Genomic DNA, 19,680 nt, shown 5'->3' with positions numbered 1-19,680 from the left:
GTGTTTGTGAAACTATTCTAAAAAATGTGAACACCCACAGGCTTCAAAGCTCATTTTACTACTAAAGCAATTCAATTTCCATTCAGCTATTTTCCTTGGTGCTGAATCACAGCTTGAATGAACCCAGGGCCCATAACTCAATGAACCAAACTGTTTCAGCTTCAACAAACATGGCAACATCGAGGAGGGGTCTCCAGTAGTAGACCTGGAAGAAAAGCAGAAGTAGGGTGGATGGTGGTCTGCTTAGACATGTTAAGATGAGAAGATAGTGTAAAGAGAAGAGATTACCACTCAGAAAAGTTGTCGAGGACTGGTGGGGGTTGTTGCAATCTAATGAGATATGCTCATTCACAAGCATAAGATCTGACCACATTCTGTATTAGTTTGTTCAATTTTCAACCTTGGTTTAAAACTCTGGCATGACAGGTGCTGAGAAAAAAGTTTTTTCTTCAAGAATTAATTTTTGATATTTTCACAATTTCCACTTATTCTAGAAATAACCCAGATTCCTAATCATTTATGCTCAGGCATGCTAATGTGTCAGCATGTTTATGCAGCTACTATGCCCAAGGTCATGCACACGTAACCAGATATCCCTCCAAAGATAGTTTTCTACAGGTCTGTTCTTTCTAAAACTCCAACCAAAGTGGAGATTTGCAAATTATCTGTTGGCAGCATAAATTGGCAGTGTGGATTTAAGTTTTGTAACAAAAATACTGATGTCACATGTGTGACCTTTTGCTTGTTTTTACAAGCTCAATAGGGTTTGGGGTCATATGTGATTATGTGTTGCATTCTGGGATATGCGCAGACATGTTGATGGTCCGTGGTAAACACACCATGAACACAAACAGTCCGTCGCAGAGAAGAAGCAGATGTGGGAGAAAGTAAGTGTTAAACAACATGTTAAAATCCTCAAAAGGATGTATTACTAGGAGATAAAGACGTCGGGGTCTGGTATGTGGACTAAATCAGCTTTATAAACGGTTTGGATCCATGTGAAAGACCCAAGACTGGAGCACAGATGACAACTTGTCGTCGCAATTCTGCATAACAGACATTTTTGGCTTTCTTGTTTGTGGTGTGAGCAGATGTAAACATCTGTCTAGTAAAACAATCAAGTTTCATCCCATAGAAGAAGTGTAGCAGGAGAAGTTGTGTTGTGTGTCAGTGCTACTGCATTAGCTAACAGGTGTGTGTGTGTGTGTGTGTGTGTGTGTGTGTGTGTGTGTGTGTGTGTGTGTGTGTGTGTGTGTGTGTGTGTGTTGTGGTTGAAGGGAAAAAACAATGTATAAAAAACGTACACCATCTGCAATTTCCCCCGTTGTCCCTGGCAATCACGTGTTTCACCCGATAATACAGCAACAATTTCCCATGGTTGGTTATAACCGATCAACGTAACAATACATTAATTTAAGCCCGAAGAAAGAACGAGCCTGAGCACGCTGTTGTTAGTAGTAACAAGCTACAAGTAAGAATTCGTAGACGGTCAATAGGGAGGCGGTGATGACGGCACGATCACGAGTCCTAATATTTCTGTGGAAGACCACAGGTTTGTTTTACCTAGTTACAACCTGATCTAGGAGTGGTGGGCTGTAACAAGAAGGGAGACCAAACAGAGGACTGGTTAAACTGATTAATTTAACAAAACTAAGGATTATCTAATGCAGTTTATAAACAGAAAATAATGGCCAGTGAGGACTCTCCACCACATAGGAGAGACCCACTGAAAGCAAAAAGCCAGCACCACACCCTGTGCCCAGGTGCCTCCAAGGCTGCTTGACGAGCTGCCTGCAATGGAAGAAAAAATAATTAAACACAAATAAAGCCCAAAGAGATGGTGGGGGCGTCACATAAATAACAATAAATCTGATTGATAGAAATGGGATTTACAATGCATTGCAGGTTTTTTCTGAAAACAAGGTGGTATGGACTCTTTTTTTTTTTCATGGATGGCTGGGGAGGATGTTCGATGTTGAAAAAATCCGGTCGCCTGTGTTACATGGTCATAAAATGCCCCCCAAAGTGTATTCCCCAAAGATGTTCAGCAGTTTGGATCCCTTTTATGAATGAAAGGCACATGGAATAATTTAGTGATGATAAAAAATTCTATTTTAAATTAAAAACATTTATTTTTTTAAACTCTGACATGGTCCAAAAATGTACCTGGTTTCATCTAATACTTTAATTAAAAGACCGTATCTGACCATGTGGAAAATAGAAAGACTGGTAAAAATTCTCTTAAGTTTAAATGATTAATTAAAACTTTCTGCCAAAGTTTCTCTCCTATACCTGCAGTTTTTTTAGTAATAACTTTATTTCCTTCCACACTGAGGAAAATGGAGCTGGTCATCATAGAAGCTAGTGTGATGCTTAAGAACAAAATCAAGGGATTAACAAAAACAATGGCTGGTGAAGATTTTTGTTAAACATCCCTTCATTCTTTGGTTTCTCTCTGGTTGTGTTTACCTTTGTAATGTGGGTGCCTGCTCACTTCTGCTGATGAAGCACTTGTTGGAAACCCAACCATCATCAGCTGTGACTGAAGGGCCTGTTTGTTTTTGTCTGTTGTACCATTACAGTGTTGTTTCCATGCAAGCTCTGTCTTTTTTCCTCAGTTTACCAAACTCTGTTCTCCCAAGGTTTCCCTCTTCCTATATGCATGGTTGACTGTCTCATCAGTTCATCAGCCTGCTCATTCTCCATCTGCTGAACACAAACACAAAATTTTGACAACCTGCCAGACTATTGCATCTCCACCCAGTGTATTTCTGCCCACAGGCTAACAAGTCTCCCCAGTCAGTTCAGCAACCACTAACCTCAAAAGCTCCATCATAAATTATCCCTTCGTAATAAACCATCGACTCAGAGTCTCATTCACTAGTTCTGGGTTTAATTTGGGCTGAAACTTTGCACCTATGGTGCATGATTAATGAAGATGGATTGATCAGATTAAAAGGGGACGTGTAACTGAGGATAACATTCCAGATTATTACATAGAAGCAATCTTTGCACAAACTAAATCCTAATGATGCCATTTAAGTATCAGTCTTTAAAGTTATTCAGGTTGTTGTAAATGTTTCAATTTATTTTTTCCATAAAACTTCATTAAACCAATTTAAAAACATGACAGATGCATGGGTCGACTCTAAACATCTTGCCAGGAAGTAAAGAAAATAAGCATTTTTTCTCTAAATTAGCCTTTGCTTTGGATAATTTAAATTATTAGTTTCAAACATAACAGTCTGTATTTCTGATTAATGAAATCAAATGATGAAACATTCTCAGTGAACCTGCTAGAACACCAATAAAAAAATAAGTCTTTTCTTACCAATATTTATTCTAAACTCTAATATTGTCATTTTTTTTAACTATTATTAGCAATAAAAGTTGCATTGGCGGAAATTGAGCAGGAACCTCTTTTATTCTGACAACTTTATAATAAAGCAGGGAAGCATTTGCTCAGGTGTGAACTAAAGCAATGCTCGTGGTTAAAAATACAATATGCACAGATGGCACACATTCCTTTGTGTGAGTGCATGACTTATTCACACAGTGTGGTGTTGTGCTTTGGACTGTTTGTGTTGGGAAAAGTTGGGGAGTGATTGATTATGATTTCATAAAGGTTATGTGCTTCATTTGGAAGGCTAGTCAGTCTCACTGACAAATGTCATGCAGAGCCTTTCACACTGAGCACTGACAACATTTGGAGGCTCACTATAGCCATTCATAGTCCCCTCACACAAAAAAACTTCAATAAAAGGTTGTCTCTAAGTATTTACGTTATTTATCCATGGGCTGTCACCTGTGAGGTCCAGATTGCTATTCAGGCCCTCGGGCCACCACCGAGGATTTCATTCATTTCAGCTCAAGGTGCATTGCTGGTAAAGTTCCACTATACTGCTTATATCTTACGCTGTCAATGTTTCATGCCCAATATAAATGGAAAGGGGTGGTTTATTGCATTTCCTTTCAATAAACCCAAAGAAAAGAAAATCATCTGTTACAAAGCTATCTCTTGTGATCTATCAAGAATGGTGCGGTTTGGGAACTGACTAATACATGATACGTTCATGTTCTTGTTTTAATAATGATTTGAAAAAGATATGTTTTAAAGTTATTTTTCACTTTATTAAAAACACTTTGTTCACATGTTCAGTCTAAGAACATGTGAATGTCAAATATTACTAGATGAACTAAAAAAACAAGATGGTTCATTTTTTGCTGTTTCTGCAGCCTTGACAAAGAACATTTGTGCCCCTGATACAGCTTTCTGCATCTGTATTGCTTTAACTCCAACTTCCATATAACACATATGTGTCCAGTTGCAAAATAAGCCATTGACCTCCAAGTGGCAAGAGATTCATCTGATTTTAAATCTTCATGACCCTAACCCCAGCTTTCAACTGGATGCATAAGCGGCGTGTAACATAACAGATGAGTACCCACAAACTCCCTTCCCAACGGAAGTGTTTCAGTCGGAAACAGCAGCAAAAGTGTTCTACTCAGCTGGTTCCTCGAGGTCAAAAAAATCACCAAATTGCAAAACCACTTGGGATTTTTGCAATTCAAACCGCAAGCAAGGACACAGATGTAACCATGTAGCCAAAAAGGTCTGGTTTATTTTCTGTTCCTTTTAAATCAGCTTCAAAGGTTTCACTGAAAAGGGCATGCTTTTCTTACTAGTTAAGCAACTGAGAACTGCACTTGACTTTTATTTTGAAAGTTTCCAGATATTTTAAATCGTGTTTTACTTCCAGTCTGGCCTGATCTGAACTATTGAGCTAGATGCATTTTGGAAGCGTAGAGCATTAAAAAATGGACCTGAAGCGTAAGCAGCATCTGCACTTCTGGGACACTTCCAAAACGATGCAAACACACCCATCCACGATAACGGTGGCTAATTGCTGCATACTAGATTTCATTGACAGTGATATGCTTCTTGTGAAAAGGCCTGTTGAGAATCGATTGAAGTTGAGCCACAAAGGTTATTCTATGGTTTTTTTAAGACTTTGTACCATAATCACACAAGATCAATTGAGACCAAATGTAACCCAACTAGATCAGAAACTTTTCTTGTCAGGTGGCTGAAGGGGATTAGTTTTTTTTAGAACCTGGCTGTTCTGTATGGTACAGTCCAAACCTCCCTCGGCAGAAGGACAAACTGACCATGATTGGGATGGATGTGATCACTAGTGATATTGATCGCCTCATTCCAACAGCATTTTAAAGCGATGTTCTCAATGGGTGCACGTTAGATCCTAACTGTCTCTTTGCTGAGAACTGCTTTCCACACAAAAGGTCATCAGCTCGCAGATGTTTAGAAATAGGAGAATGTAGGTGGAGTTCTTTTCACTAAGGTTTGCAGACAAGGACAGTCACTCAGTGCTAAGAACCTCTAGGAACACTACACTCTTCACATCAATGATGAAACGATTCAGAAATTCTGAGAAAAAATACGTGTGTGTGGGTGTCTGTTTAGTTATTGTGTTGCCTTTTAAAGCATTTGTAAATGAAATTCTATAGCTTTTTTTAATTTTCTCATCAGGAAAGTATGTCAGCAATCTTATTCTGTTGTGTTTGCAGACGCACTACTCAATCCTGTTCAGTGTTTTATTTGATCCTTTAAAACTTTCAATGGGTTTTCACAGGAGTGATGTTTAGGTTCTTCAGAATTTTTCTAGTTTTTCATAGGTGTAAAACTAGTTTACGGATATGTTGTACATGTTTGCTTTTGAGCGCTCAGGTGATAAATGATGCATGTTGGATACAAATGGTTAAAAATGGAAATGATACGTGAAAATCTGCTATTTTCCTTATATTTAATTCTTAGTTACAGCAGCACAAGTAGTTATAATCAGGATTTTAGACTTTTTAATTTAGAATTTTGTCATTTGGATTTGTTCTAGCAGTTGTTGTATTTTGTTGGAGTGGCTATTCTTTAATAAAGCAGAACCTTGCTGATGTGGTTTCGAAACCATATAATCAAATAAGCCTAACCCATCCTGCATCGTGTTGTTTCTCTGTTCCAACACAGTTGGTTCACCTGTGCACTAACTCATCAAGCTCTGCAGAAGCCGGTTAATCACCTGCTGATTGAAATCAGGTGTGCTGAAACAGGGAAAACACTAAAACATGTAAGATAGTAGCCCTTAAGGACCAGGATTGTCCACCCCTGCTTTACAGGGTTCATGAAAGGGCCCCTATTGCCCCCTGTGGCCAGAATATTCCACTTGCAACTTCAGCCTGGTGGGCTGCTCTGTTGGGACTAAAAAATGGAGCTGGCATTCCTGGCTCTGCAGTCTGGTTTCAGCACATTCCCTGCATGTTTTAGATCATGAACACAGCTGATTTGTTTAATTTAGTGATTAATCACTCCTGTAGACACTGAGGAAGGCTGTGGAGGCATTTCAGATGTTACATTTAGGTGTTAAAAAGACAAACGCACAGTGAGGTGCTACAAACGGGCAGTATGGGGTGCTAAAAGCAAGCCAAAACTGCCTAGTTCCCCTTTAATTAATTGGTTGCTTTTTAAATAATTTACTTGCAAAATAAGCTTAATTCCTGTGAAAACTGACTGCCCATTTTGTTGGATTTACCTTACTGCTGCATTCAACAGGTGCTGAAATAAATCTTTCATTTTTTCCAATAACATTGTGCATCATAAGTCTGTTTTATTTTCAGTTAAATGTCAACATAAACTCATGCTAGAGTTGGTGTCCACGTGTTCCATGGAGATTTTCAATATACCGTAAATCCTCTAATACAGGCCCGGGCCTGTATTTGACTCAAGCTCATCAAGCTCCAGGCCTTTATTGGGAGGAGGGCCAGTATTAGAGGCAGGCCTCTATTTCTAATTGAGCAAAATGAACTAATGGTTCGCTGGAGTTTTTGACAATTAAAATTGCCCCACATTTTCAAAGTTAAACACATTTCTTTTAACAACGATAGTTTCTGCTTCAGCCCTCTCCCCCCTCCCCCTGCTTCAGCCCTCTCCCCCCTCCCCCTGCGCAGCGGCCGCAAACTCACTGATGCGCCTGCAGCCTCTCGGAGTTCCTGCTGCTCTAAACATTAAAATAATTATTTCATTTTCTGTTCCTCACTTCTGATGACCTTCAATGGTGTCTGTTTGTTGCAACAGCAGGTACAAAAACTAACTTGTTTTTATTTGACTATTTTTCTGTCCTGTCTGTTTATTATCTTCCTGCATCTCCTCTCAATCCTAAAGAAAAACTGCTACCTGGGTTCATATATATTCACCTCATGAGTTACCTTTGAACTGCAGTTCTAAAAGATCTACCGACCGCAAAAACAGCGGAGCGCTTGCTGTTTGGCGGCCGTATCAGTGATCAGTCCGTCGGAGGACAAGGTGATGCGCGCAGCGCCCCGCTCCACAGCATGCAGCGAAACGCATCAGGCGCAAATAAAAGACAGAAAACATTAAAGGAAATGAACTGACATGAACGATCGCGTGTTAAATTAGTTTTTGAGGTGGCGACACCTGATTGTTACTGTGGCCGTGCTCAGGAGGCAGATCTACCGACCGCGAAAACAGCGGAGCGCTCCCGGCTTGCCGGCCGCATCAGTGATCTGTGCGTCGGAGGACAAGTTGATGCGCCCCGCTCCACAGCAGCGACACACATCAGGCGCAAATAAAAGACAGAAAACATTAAAGGAAATGAACCGACATGAACGATCGCGTGTCAGTACCTATGGTCTGGCACAGCGCGTTGCCCCCCCGAGCGCAGGAGCTTGTCACCTGCTGATAGCAGGCTGCTGTCTTTTCCGAGGGCTGCATCTTGCCGGTCATTATCACGTGAAAGCGACTAGTCGACGACAGGCATAAAAAGTCACTACAGTAATCCCTCGTTTATCGCGGTAGATGTGTTCCAGACCTGGCCGCGATAGGTGAAAATCCGCGAAGTAGGGACTCCCAGCATGCCCCTCGCGGGGATTCCCTCCACGTTGCACCTACGTCACAAACCGCGGCTATAAACGGAAGTCGCCTTTCCAGCTCACCACTCAGTCATCGTTTCTTCAGATTCATGATCAGAGTTTCCAACCTACCGATCAATCCAACGAACTATCAGCTCATAGTAAGTTATCTTACTTACTTCTGGAAAGCCCGGCATTTCCGTGTCACTTCGTTGACGCTCGAACGCTCGGGGGTTTCCTAGATCAGCCAGCGTTTCACCGACGCTCTCACTTCCGCGTCTGTGAAACCACGCTCCCTATTGAATTATCGTATGATCACATTCTCTTTTTGTGGGTAAAACTCAAGAAAAAAAATGTTTTTACTTGTTTTTTTTAGTTTTATTACAAAAAGTGCATTTTATGAGGAAATTGATGAAAAAACAAGAATTTCTTGATATTTCGCATAGAAAAATACCGCAAATCAGTGAAAAATACCGCGAATCTGCGAATTCCCTCTGAAAAATGCTCCAAAGAAAAAATCCGCGAAGCAGCGAATCCGCGATGAACGAAACGCGAAGTAGCGAGGGATTACTGTATAGTGAAAATGACTAGTTCATACACCCCCTACTGCTGCTCTCCAGAGTGTTCTGCAGCATAATCAGCACGTTCTCTTTGAACTTGATAGTGTAATGACCTGGCTGGGGTTGTAAGCCAGGTGCATTCTGGGTATTGTGCTATATGTGTTTCCTATCGTTCTGCTAGTTCCTATGTGCTGATTTGCATGTTGTGTGAGTGTTATGTAAGCCACAGGGAAGGTGATGTGTGTTCTGTGGAGGGGTTGAATTAGCATGGTTAACTGACACCGTGACTCTGTGTGGTAGGAGCGTGATAGAGGATCGTGTCTGTAGCGTTACAAAGCGTTGAAGAAAAAGTCCAATAAAGGTCTGCGTGAGCCTCTACTGCCTCCTGCTGGTTGATTTGGGGACTATAACCCTGCCGCTGGGACACTCATACTTGCTTGTTACCACATTCCACCCGGCCACAATAAGAGACCGGCCATTATTTACCTCCGCTGACTCCGACACCGGCCAAAATTGGAGACCCGGCCTTTAATTGAATACCGGCCTGTATTGATTTACGGTAAGTGGATTAAATAAAAAAATTCACCCATTCCCTAGGGCAGCGGTTCCCAAATGTATTTAGCCACACACCCCCTTCTATGTCCCGACCACGTGGACGCACCCCCAGCCCCCACATCAGGGCATGGCTATATATATATATATATATATATATATATATATATATATATATATATATATATATATATATATATATATATATATATATATATATATATATAGACGTCAAGCTAAACAGTCACTCGACATATATATATATATATATATATATATATATAGACGTCAAGCTAAACAGTCACTCGACAGACTGGGTTAAAAATATATGATCAACCTTTTTCTCCATCACTTTAATTTTTTAAATAGTAATTAGAAAACATTCAATACCAGTACAATTTCCTTTGATTTAATTTTAAATAAATATTTAGAGTGCCCAGGTAGCACATCAAAAATGCAATTTAACGGTTTTCGCATGGAACTTTTAACCCGTGGCCAGAGCGCTCTCCTTCCTTCTGCTCAGCGTAAACCTGAGCTGATCACCTACTTGTGCGTAATCAAATGTCTATAGGGGAAAAGGTGGAAAAGATATAGCCTTGAGGTTCACTTTTGCCTCAGACCGACTTAGTGCTGTTTTATGGTGTGGCTGAATCTGCGATCCGCTGCCACGCGGACTGGAATAACAAATGCTGCAGTAACATGAGTTGTAGTCAGGTTCATGAGGAGTCACATAGCTGGAGCGGACTCGAATTTCATACGTCATCCCAAAATAGAAGCTAATATCTTAATTTGACCTTGAATGAAAAATGTTGTTATAAAACCTCTTAAAAGTTTTTTTTTTTTTTTTTATCACGGAGGAGGCAGCACGGTGCAGTGCAGCGCAATGCCGCGTAGAGTGTGCTTATTGAATCTGTGTGTGTGTGTGTGTGTGTGTGTGTGGCACAGCTCCATGAGCCGCTCCAGTCACCGCGTCTCGTTATTGGCGCTATTCAAACCAATGTTCTAAAATTACTTCTGCCCAGCCCAGATGTGCTCACTTGTGCACCCGTGAGCCGTGGTTCCGCTGGAACGCGTCTGACCTCTGACAGACGGACTCTGAACTTCAGACCTTCAGCGCGCTGTTAATAGCCTGACACTTTTAGAATGCTGTCCCACAGTAAGTGTGCTAATATAATAATACAATAATGCTAAAACGCTCAGATGGGAATCATTTCTTGATTTATTTTGTTACATCCACAATGTTCTGTGTGTGAGGTTTACAATGTCAGAACACTTGCATGAGACAGGGTGTTAATTACAATCTGCCAGGATGACTCTCCACCTTCAGATTCCTCCAACACCGATAAAAATGATCAAATACAAAACATATCTTGCTATTGACGGCATGCGCAGGGCAGAGCGCTGAAGTTCGGAGCATTATTATTATGAAGCTAGGGCACATGCGGAGGACACACACACACACACACACACAATATATACTTGTTTTCAATTACATTTATTGTGCCAACTTACTTTTTCTTAGGCCCACCCACAAATGAGTTTCTGGCTACGCTAATGGTGACATATGACAGACTTCTCTGAGCTCCGCAGCCATTACACTTTTCACTTCGCGCACCCCCTAGCAGCAGCTCCCGCACCCCCAGGGGAGCGCGCACCACACTCAGGGAATCCCTGCCCTAGGGGAATGGAGAGCTGCAGACACAGTCACGCTCTGGAGCTATTTGGTGAGTGTCAAGCAGGGATGCATTGGGTCCCATTTTTTTTAAGTCTTTAGTATGACCCGACTGTGGATTTGAACTCACAATCTCCCAGTCTCAGGGTCGACACTCATACCACTGAGCTGATTTATAAAGCTGTTCTAGGTTTAAGTCCAGTGATGCCACCAGATCACCTTGGTGCAGGTTGGTCTGTGCTTCATTAGAGCCTCAGCAGGCCTGAACATTCTTATATCTTGCCGATCAGAGTGTCGTATTGGCTTGGTGGGCCAATCATAATGTTTTATTTGTTTAGCCGTCAGGATGCTGCTGCGATAGAGCAAAACAAAAAAGATGACGGCAGATTGTTTAAAACAGCATGGCATCAACTTTGGACTATTTAGATTTGGGCTTTTCTTTGAGTCAAGAGCAGAAAGAGGTACTTAAGTCTATTTAGAAAAATGATGTATTTGCATTTTCTTTAACAGTGTATGGTGGACTGGCTGCTTGACTGACATTCATAGTGGTGAGTATGCCACATTTCTCGTTGTCCAATAGTACGCAGAGACAATTAGAAAGACAACCGTAGATTCTGCCCCATGGCCAAGGGTCGTGACCAGACTATATATTCAGATATATAGGATGGCTTGCCAGGCTATAATCCTGTCTGATGCTCTGTAAAAGCCTTCCCATACAACTTAGGACCTCTCATAGCTTGGAGCATTTTAAGTCATTACTTAAAATTTATTTCTTTGACCTGGCTTTTAATATTGGTTGATCTGCAGCTAATCATTTACCTTTTATCTAGATTTTACAGTTTTTTTTTTCTTTTACTTGACTTTGTAGGTATTATTTTACTTTCAACCTGTCATTTTATTCATGGTTTCATCATTTCTTTGTCTACTTTTTAACTTTTTATTATGCTTTATTTTTGGCTGTGTTTTTATGTGGCTTCATTGTTATGTACAGCACTTTGGGTTGTAAATAATACACAACAAATGTGCTAAATAAAGCTGACCTTGACCTTGGTGCAATTGCTGCAAAAGTCTGATCAGCTTTAGACCTTATTTCAGATTTTGGCACACCTGGGAGAAAAAGGAGTTAATCATTCAGAATTTCCGTGCAGATTTTCTTTATTTACAAATGATCAAAGGATTTGTGTGAGTGTTGCTAAAAGCTTGTCTTTTATTTTTGCAAATCAGTATTAAATCAGGATCCTAATGAGATCGTTGATTGTAAACTCCTCTAACCATAGACAAAAGCATTCTTTTAAACTGCCAACTAGAAACACTCATGACAGAATAAGAACATCCTTTTTTTCCCCCAGTCTCTGTCTTTGGTTTAATTAAAGCAACAAAACTGGTTAGAAATTCCAGGAGGACTTCTGTAAATAATTAATTACAACACTGCCCAGTGCAAATCATTATTAACACTGTGATGGGTTTTCATCCATACCAGTTTCATAACAAGAGACTGGAATGAGGTTAATTTTGGGTAAAAAAGCTAACACTGATGTAGGTTTCTGTTTAAAACCCAGTGAATACAGAATCTTCTATAGTTTCAAAGCTTTTTACAACTCTATGTAGCACACACATGAATAGAACAGAATGAACAGACCATTGGGTTTGTTCTAATTTGCAAAGACTATGCAAATATTGGAACATCAGCAGTTTCAGAGCCTATTAAGTGGGAGTCACTCGTGTTCAAATTACATTACATAATACAGCTTTACTTTATAAGTCACCCTAACATAAAAAAACATACTCTGTAATTAATTATCATAATTTGCTATGAATGAGTCCTTAAATTGTGCTGTTCTGCATTGTAATAAAACACGTGTAATAAAAAAGATAGTTGGCCAAAATTTAAGATGGAAAATGTCTTGTAAGTCGAAACCTACAAACACAGTCCAGTGTTTATCTTTAATAAAAGAGAAAATATTAAAGAATTATCCCATTTTCTCAGACATCTCTTCATTGATTCAAAAAATAGGAGAAGCTGTGTTAAACTCCCAGAGGCGCACACGAACCCCATGGGCCATATTTTATTACTTGTCAAAGGACAGAGTTCCCATCAATGCAACATGGAAATAAAATAGTTTGTTTGTATCCTAACAGATGTACAATAAACTCCTTTTGCAAATGTTCCCAGAAAAGATAACTAAAATGTGGTTCACTTTCACTGGAGTCAGAGTTTCTAATACCAGAATAAAGCAGGATATATCGCCATAGCAGCCTCACAGCTCATTATATCAACCGTGACTAAACAATGAAGCCTTTGCAAATTACAATTCCCCCAAAGAGTAAGAAGGGACAATTGCACAGGGACTGAGGGACAGCCTTTGCAATAATAGTTGGACTTTTGGTTGTCAAACATTGTGTTGGCCTTATTGTAGAAAATGGTAAATATACTATATATTAATAGTTAATTAGTTTTGTGAAAAACGTCAGACCTGTGTATGCCTCTGCCTATTTTATAAATATGTGCCTTGCAGCACAGGAATGTTTTAATCAATGTATGACATTCAAATTAGAATAAAATAAATAGAATTCAGGTAAAAACACAGACATTATTGTTCAAAACTTTATGTCATCTTTATTAACTTTATTTATACCAATAAATTCCCTTGTTTAAGACATTAATAATCACCTGGTGCTCCCAGATTTAACATTTAAACATTTTATGTTCCGTATGGCTTTCAGGAGATTCTGGTCCACTATCTGGCATCTCAGGATAGGAAAACGGTACACTACCAGCACTGTTTATGGTGGGGACAGTGTCCTGCTTACCTCAACTCAGGCCATTGCGGATCGGTCGGCTGAGTACTTTGAACACCTCCTCAATCCCACCATTATGTCTTCCAGTGAGGAAATGGAGTTTGGGGACTTTGGGTTGGGCGCTACAATCTCTGATGCAAAGGTCACCAAGCTGGTGAAAAAGCTCCTCGGAATCAGAGCCTTGGGGGTGGATGAGATTTGCCTGGAGATCCTTAAGGGGTTGGATTGGTGGTGGTCCTCCTATTTCAAAAGGAGGGACCACATGGTGTGTTCCAACTCCAGGGATTATTAAACACAGTCTAGAGAATTACCTTTTGAAGGCCTAAGGATCATGTATCTAGCCTGGCAAGCCAGACTAAATAAATGTATTATTTAAACTTTGCAAAGCAAGAATTTGGTCTAGTTCACTAGGCTATCGTGTATTTCCTACTTGCAGATGATGTGGTCCAGTAAGCTTCATCAAAACATGATCGCCGGCTTTCCCTGGAACAGTTTGCAGCCGAGTATGAAATAGATCGGATGAGAATCAGCTTCTCTAAATTTGAGACCTAGCCTTGAGTCAGAAATGGATAGCATGCATTCCCCAGGTCAGGGACGAGGTTCTGCTTAAATTAGAGGACATTAAAGATGGAGCACTCTACGTTCCTACCCTTGCCTATGGTCACAAGCTTTGGGTAGTGATTAAAAGAATGAGATAACAGATTCAAACGGCCAAAAATAGTTTCCTCCACAGGAAGGCCAGACTCTCCCTTGGAGATAGGGTGAGAAGCTTGGTCATTCAGGAGGGGCTCGGAGTAGATCAGCTGTTCCTCCACATCAACATGAGCCAGTTGAGGTGGCTCGGGCATCTAATTAGGATGTCTCCTGGAAGCGTCCCTAGTGAGGTTTTCCGGGCACATCCAACCGGGAGCAGACTAAAAGGAAGACCCAGGACCAGTGGCAGCTGGTGATTTATTTTTTGGGGTGGGGCGCATTTAGGCTGGCTCTAGATGTTGCGCTAACCACATATCACCACTGGGGGATGCCAATTTATCATTCTTATTATAGAAGCCACAAAAGGCTGAAAAAAGCTAAATACGCTTATTGAGAAAAACACAGTAGCAAGAACGCAGCATGATCCTTTCCACAGAAAGAGCTGTTCCTGAAGCTCAGTCTCTCCTCTTTACAATAATAATAATATAAGTATCATTACTCTACCTGCAAAACTAAAGGAACTCAGCAGCAAAACAGAGCTAATGTCATACAGTCAAAAGCGTACATTCAGTCTTACCTTAGCTGATTTTTGGTCAGAATAATCCATGTTATATTAAAAAAACAAAACCACTTGTTTCATGTAATCCAATGTCCCAACATTACACTGAGCTGATTTCTGATTGTCTTGTGTGTTTTTTTCTACCTGCTGAAGGGTGTTTATAAGTTTCTAGTGCAACATTTCACATTTTTCCAGTTCCTCATAATAAATAAAAAATACTCCAGGAGGTGTCCTCATCTGCTCTACAACAACAAAGGATGGGGAACTGTGGAGAATTTCAGGGTCTGTCCTGGCCTGAGCTGAGCTGAGATCCCACCCTGCCGGTCTTCTGCACATGTCTTCGTGGTCGCTATACTCCTGCGCCCAAAGACTGCTATTCGGTAGAGACTGTTGTGCCCCCCCAAAAAACAGGAAATATGTCATAAGATGATTTCGTCATGGTAAATGTGTAAATAACATTTTAACCAACTTTGACCAGTTAAGTGGACTAGTGGTAGTGTCCATCCTGGGACTGGGACATCGGTGTTTCATACCGGTCGGGTCATAGCAGACTTAAAAAATGGGACCCAACGCCTCCCTGCTTGACACTCAGCTTTAAGACTGGGGGGTTTAAACCACCAAATAGTTCCTGAGCGCAGCCACAGCTGCAGCTCACCACTTCCCATGGGGATGAATGTTATCATGGTGTGATGATGGCTATGGGACTTTACCTTAAACTACACTTAAATGCAGATTATACACCGCACTTATAGTCTGTATGATGTATAGATTGTTTAGTATAATTTTCATGTATTTTTTTAGATTTTGTGATTCCTATCATCCTCTTCTTCTTCCTGTGAGTCCGGTGGGGCAGCACTCTAGCACCCTCTATGGGCAAGCCGCCACAGCCAAGGACACGCTGGAGGGATTGTGTCTTGCGTCTGCCCAGGAAATGCCTTAGGATTCCCCCAGAAAAGTTGGTTCAAGTGGCTGGAGTGAGGGAAGTCTGGGCCTCTCTGGTTAGGCTGCTGCTCCTGCGACCCGACTTCGGATACACGGAAGAGAATGGATGGATGGATTTTTTTAACTGAATATATATGCAACATTTTACAATCTGTCGTTTGATAACTTACGGTAGTCTCAAAATTAGATCATAACGAAATGGCTCCAGTAAAACAAATGTTTTACTAGATGAACAAAGAACTAGAATTAACCCACTTATTATTTCTTAACACAGATGGTAAAATAAATATCAAAGCACATACCAAACATTTCTTCATATATTGTAATGCGAATTCAGTATACGATTTTTGGTTGTTTGCAAGCCGCTCTACCATTTATTATCAAAATTATAGTTTTATTTTGTTATGAAACATAACAAAACTTAGATTTAGATAAAAAGGTAAAACTAATTATGATACATAATTGCCATATGTCTGCTCATCCATGTTTTTCTGTTACGCAAACAGAGTTCTTGTTTTGGAAACAAAAGTCTTTGTGTGAAGACTTAATGTAGAGAATAAGAGGTTTGTGCAGTAATTTTTAGAAGTATCAAAATTAGGACTGCACTGCGTTCACATCACTTCAGATGAAGAAGTTGGAAAAGAAATGGTAAAAGTTTAATTGGCAGTGCTGCAGTTTTGGGATGGCTGTGTCCGAGCCAATTCCACTTTCCCCATACTTGGTGATATTGTCTAAGGATCTGTTTCAAAGCATGTCTATATTATATACATACATATATATATATATACATATATATATATATATATATATATATATATATATATATGTATATATACGCTATATACTCTCTCTCTCTCTCTCTCTATCTATCTATCTATCTATCTATCTATCTATCTATCTATCTATCTAAATATATATATATATGAGAGAGAGAGAGTCTGAGTGTCTGTGCGTATTCGTGCATGCTAATATTGGAAGCTGTTCCTCTTGGAATGCTGCCATTTGAAGGAGCAGCCAGCACAGAAAAGAAAAGACAGAAGAACAAAGTAAACAGGGTACACTGGAGAGAAATATGATGCTAGAGCGGCATTAGGACATAAACTCAGCTACAGTACATAAAAACACACACATATACACTCATGAATACATCCACCCTCCTGCATAAAACATGTCCTCATAACAAGCACATTTCTTCTACACATCCTGATCTTTCATTGTTTCTCCTTCTCATATAGGTGCAGATCTAATATTGCTGCACTGCTGGTTTAAAGAATCCAGTTTTTGATTCTGTGCCGTTTCATCTTCAGAAGTACAAAACTCAGTCAGAAACACACACGCAATAGTGCTTTAAGTGGGAGAAAGATGAGCTTGTTTTGATGCATAATCAGGACAGTTGTGAACAAGAGCAGAAAGCCACATGGACTGAGAATGATCCAAGTGATTTCAACATGTGTAAATAACTGCAAACAAACAGCCTTGATTGCTACAATAAGCACACCTGCCAACCTTTAAATGGATTTCAAACATTTTTAAAGAACTAAGTGCAGCACAGCTAGCAGCCGACAGATGGATGTGAGCCATCGGCAGATGTACACAGACAAAGTATCAGAAAATGATGAGAGCACAAACGGACTGGTATACGCGTCTTAACTCAGTGATCTGACGCATAATAAAGACAACCCACAGCAGATGCGGCCAGGTAACATCACAACAGTGGGCCGAGTCATTAGGCCACAGATGTAAGGCAGTAACAGATGGACTGGTCTACTTGTATTAAAAATGCACAAATGCATACAAACAAAAGCAAGCTAAAGCTCATGCTGAACCTACTGAACTACAGCTGCAACAATCAAACTATAGGTGGAGTGTATGGAGAGGGAATAAACAAGAAAAATGTTTTCTCCTGTCCAGAAGACAGCTCGGTTAATAATTCAGCATGGTCTCTTCACACACTTCGTACTTGACCAAAGACTCTTTCTGACTTCTCTGACAGTTTTGGGAATTATCCAAAAACTGTGTTTTGCAACGCCCTTTCTGCTTCCTCAATCACCATTCAGAGCTGTAATGTTTGGAGATGTTTCATCACATTCCTTTATGAGATTTCTGTTGCAACAGCATCGTCTTAATGGTTAATTGATTAACACTGCAATTCCACATAACATTTTCATCTCTTCTACTGCAGGATTTCTGAGATAGACACAAACAGCCGATGTGTGGGAAATAGGGAGTTTACACCATTGGTTTAGTCCCTCCATAGCGACCCATCCTCCTCCTTTAATTGGTGCTTGAGCCACATCTTTTCTCTGTCCTTAGCACCTGATAATATCGCTGTGACAGTTTTCTGTTTGATTTCTATGAATTATTTCACAGTGATTGACAGTTTGACAGAGTCTGTAATTGGCTGCCCGGTCTCTTCCGTCACCATCTAAATAATGGAGCTGTTGGTGGGAGCCATGTTTTTCAAGTCTTTTCATTATGGAAACACATATCTTTATTACCTTCATATCCCCCTTATTATTCTCCCATTAGTTTAATTCTGCTGGTTTTAAAGAGTTTTTTTTTAATGAATGCAGAACAATTTATACAATGTCAAGATGAGTAACTTGTCAACCATGGCCACCTTTGGCGTCAGATTACATTTTTACGATGTTGAAACTAATTTAACTTTAAAAACCACCTGATGCAAATTTCTGTTGTATACAATAATGTGTGTGTGTGTGTGTGTGTGTGTGTGTGTGTGTGTGTGTGTGTGTGTGTGTGTGTGTGTGTGGGTGTGAAAAGTCAACTAAACAAGATGAATGGTTAAGAAATACTGATGTTCCCAAGTTTTGTCAGGTTATATTAGATGCCTCAAGTGATACTTTGCCTTTAAAAAACAAACACATATACCTGAGGCAACAGTTGCAGAGCATGAAGCCAGAAAAGTCCTTTAGCTGAAAAGATATGATTTAGAGGTCAGCAAAGAGAACCTAATACACACGTTTTACGTCTTTCAAACATTTCTCTTTTCAAAACAAGTTTTTTTGTTTGTTTGTTCATCTGTGTGCATCACTTATGTTTACATGTAAGCACAGTGAGCACAGCAGGCAGCCATTCAACTTAAGCCCTTTTAGAAGATATGAGCTAGGCTGTAAAGACGACTTGTATGTTTCTGGAGTTTCTTCAAAATATGAAAGTGGCGGTAGAACACTTTATTTACAACTGGAAGTAGTTTAGTGAGCCTCTAGAAAGCAATGAATCTTTGTTTTTGCTCAAAATCACCCTGAAGCCCTCGTAAGTGGGTTCACCCCACCCACTTAGCCAGGACACAAATGCAAAATTTGCTACATGCTGTTTGTTTATCTTGAAGTCTCCACAACATCACTTATGAACTCGAAGTGTGTGTGTGTGTGTGGGGGGGGGGGGGGTGGGGTGGGGGGGGAGTGAAATGGAGTTATTGTCTGGTGAAGTGTGTGTTTGCCAAGGAAAATAGTGTTCTGCCAAGACACTGTTACGCGGTTTGTGGAGCAGCTGTTTGCTGATGAATGAGAAAGTAAGAGTCCCAGTACAGTAGAGCTACAAGGATGTTAGCTGCAGCATTAGGGTAATAAGTGTAATATTCTACTATTAATAAAATTAACATTGATGAGGCCAATGCGACACTCCTTTGTGTTCTAAATAATTATTAACTTGAACAATTTAATAATATAATACGGTGCTTAACTACGATCGCAGAGGTCTGAGGATCCACATGTAATTCAACAGTCCCGGTCCATATTAGATATCCACAGGTGACCAGCAGGACTACAACCTCGCACAAGAGCCAGTCCACTAGCCAACCCCGAGAGACCCTTCTTGAAGGCTTCTTGGATTAGCTAAGTTAGCTAGTCACTACACTGGTACATTTTCATTTGTTCCAACCCTGTTCCAAATGTAACAGCCCCACCCTCAGCTCCACATCTTTTCCCATCTGGGCGTGACAGGCGTGC

The sequence above is a fragment of the Nothobranchius furzeri genome, chromosome 9 (assembly GCF_043380555.1).
Source record: "Nothobranchius furzeri strain GRZ-AD chromosome 9, NfurGRZ-RIMD1, whole genome shotgun sequence".
Classification (NCBI taxonomy): Eukaryota; Metazoa; Chordata; class Actinopteri; order Cyprinodontiformes; family Nothobranchiidae; genus Nothobranchius; species Nothobranchius furzeri.
The sequence above is the reverse complement of the archived record's forward strand: the minus strand, read 5'-3'. Positions refer to the sequence as shown.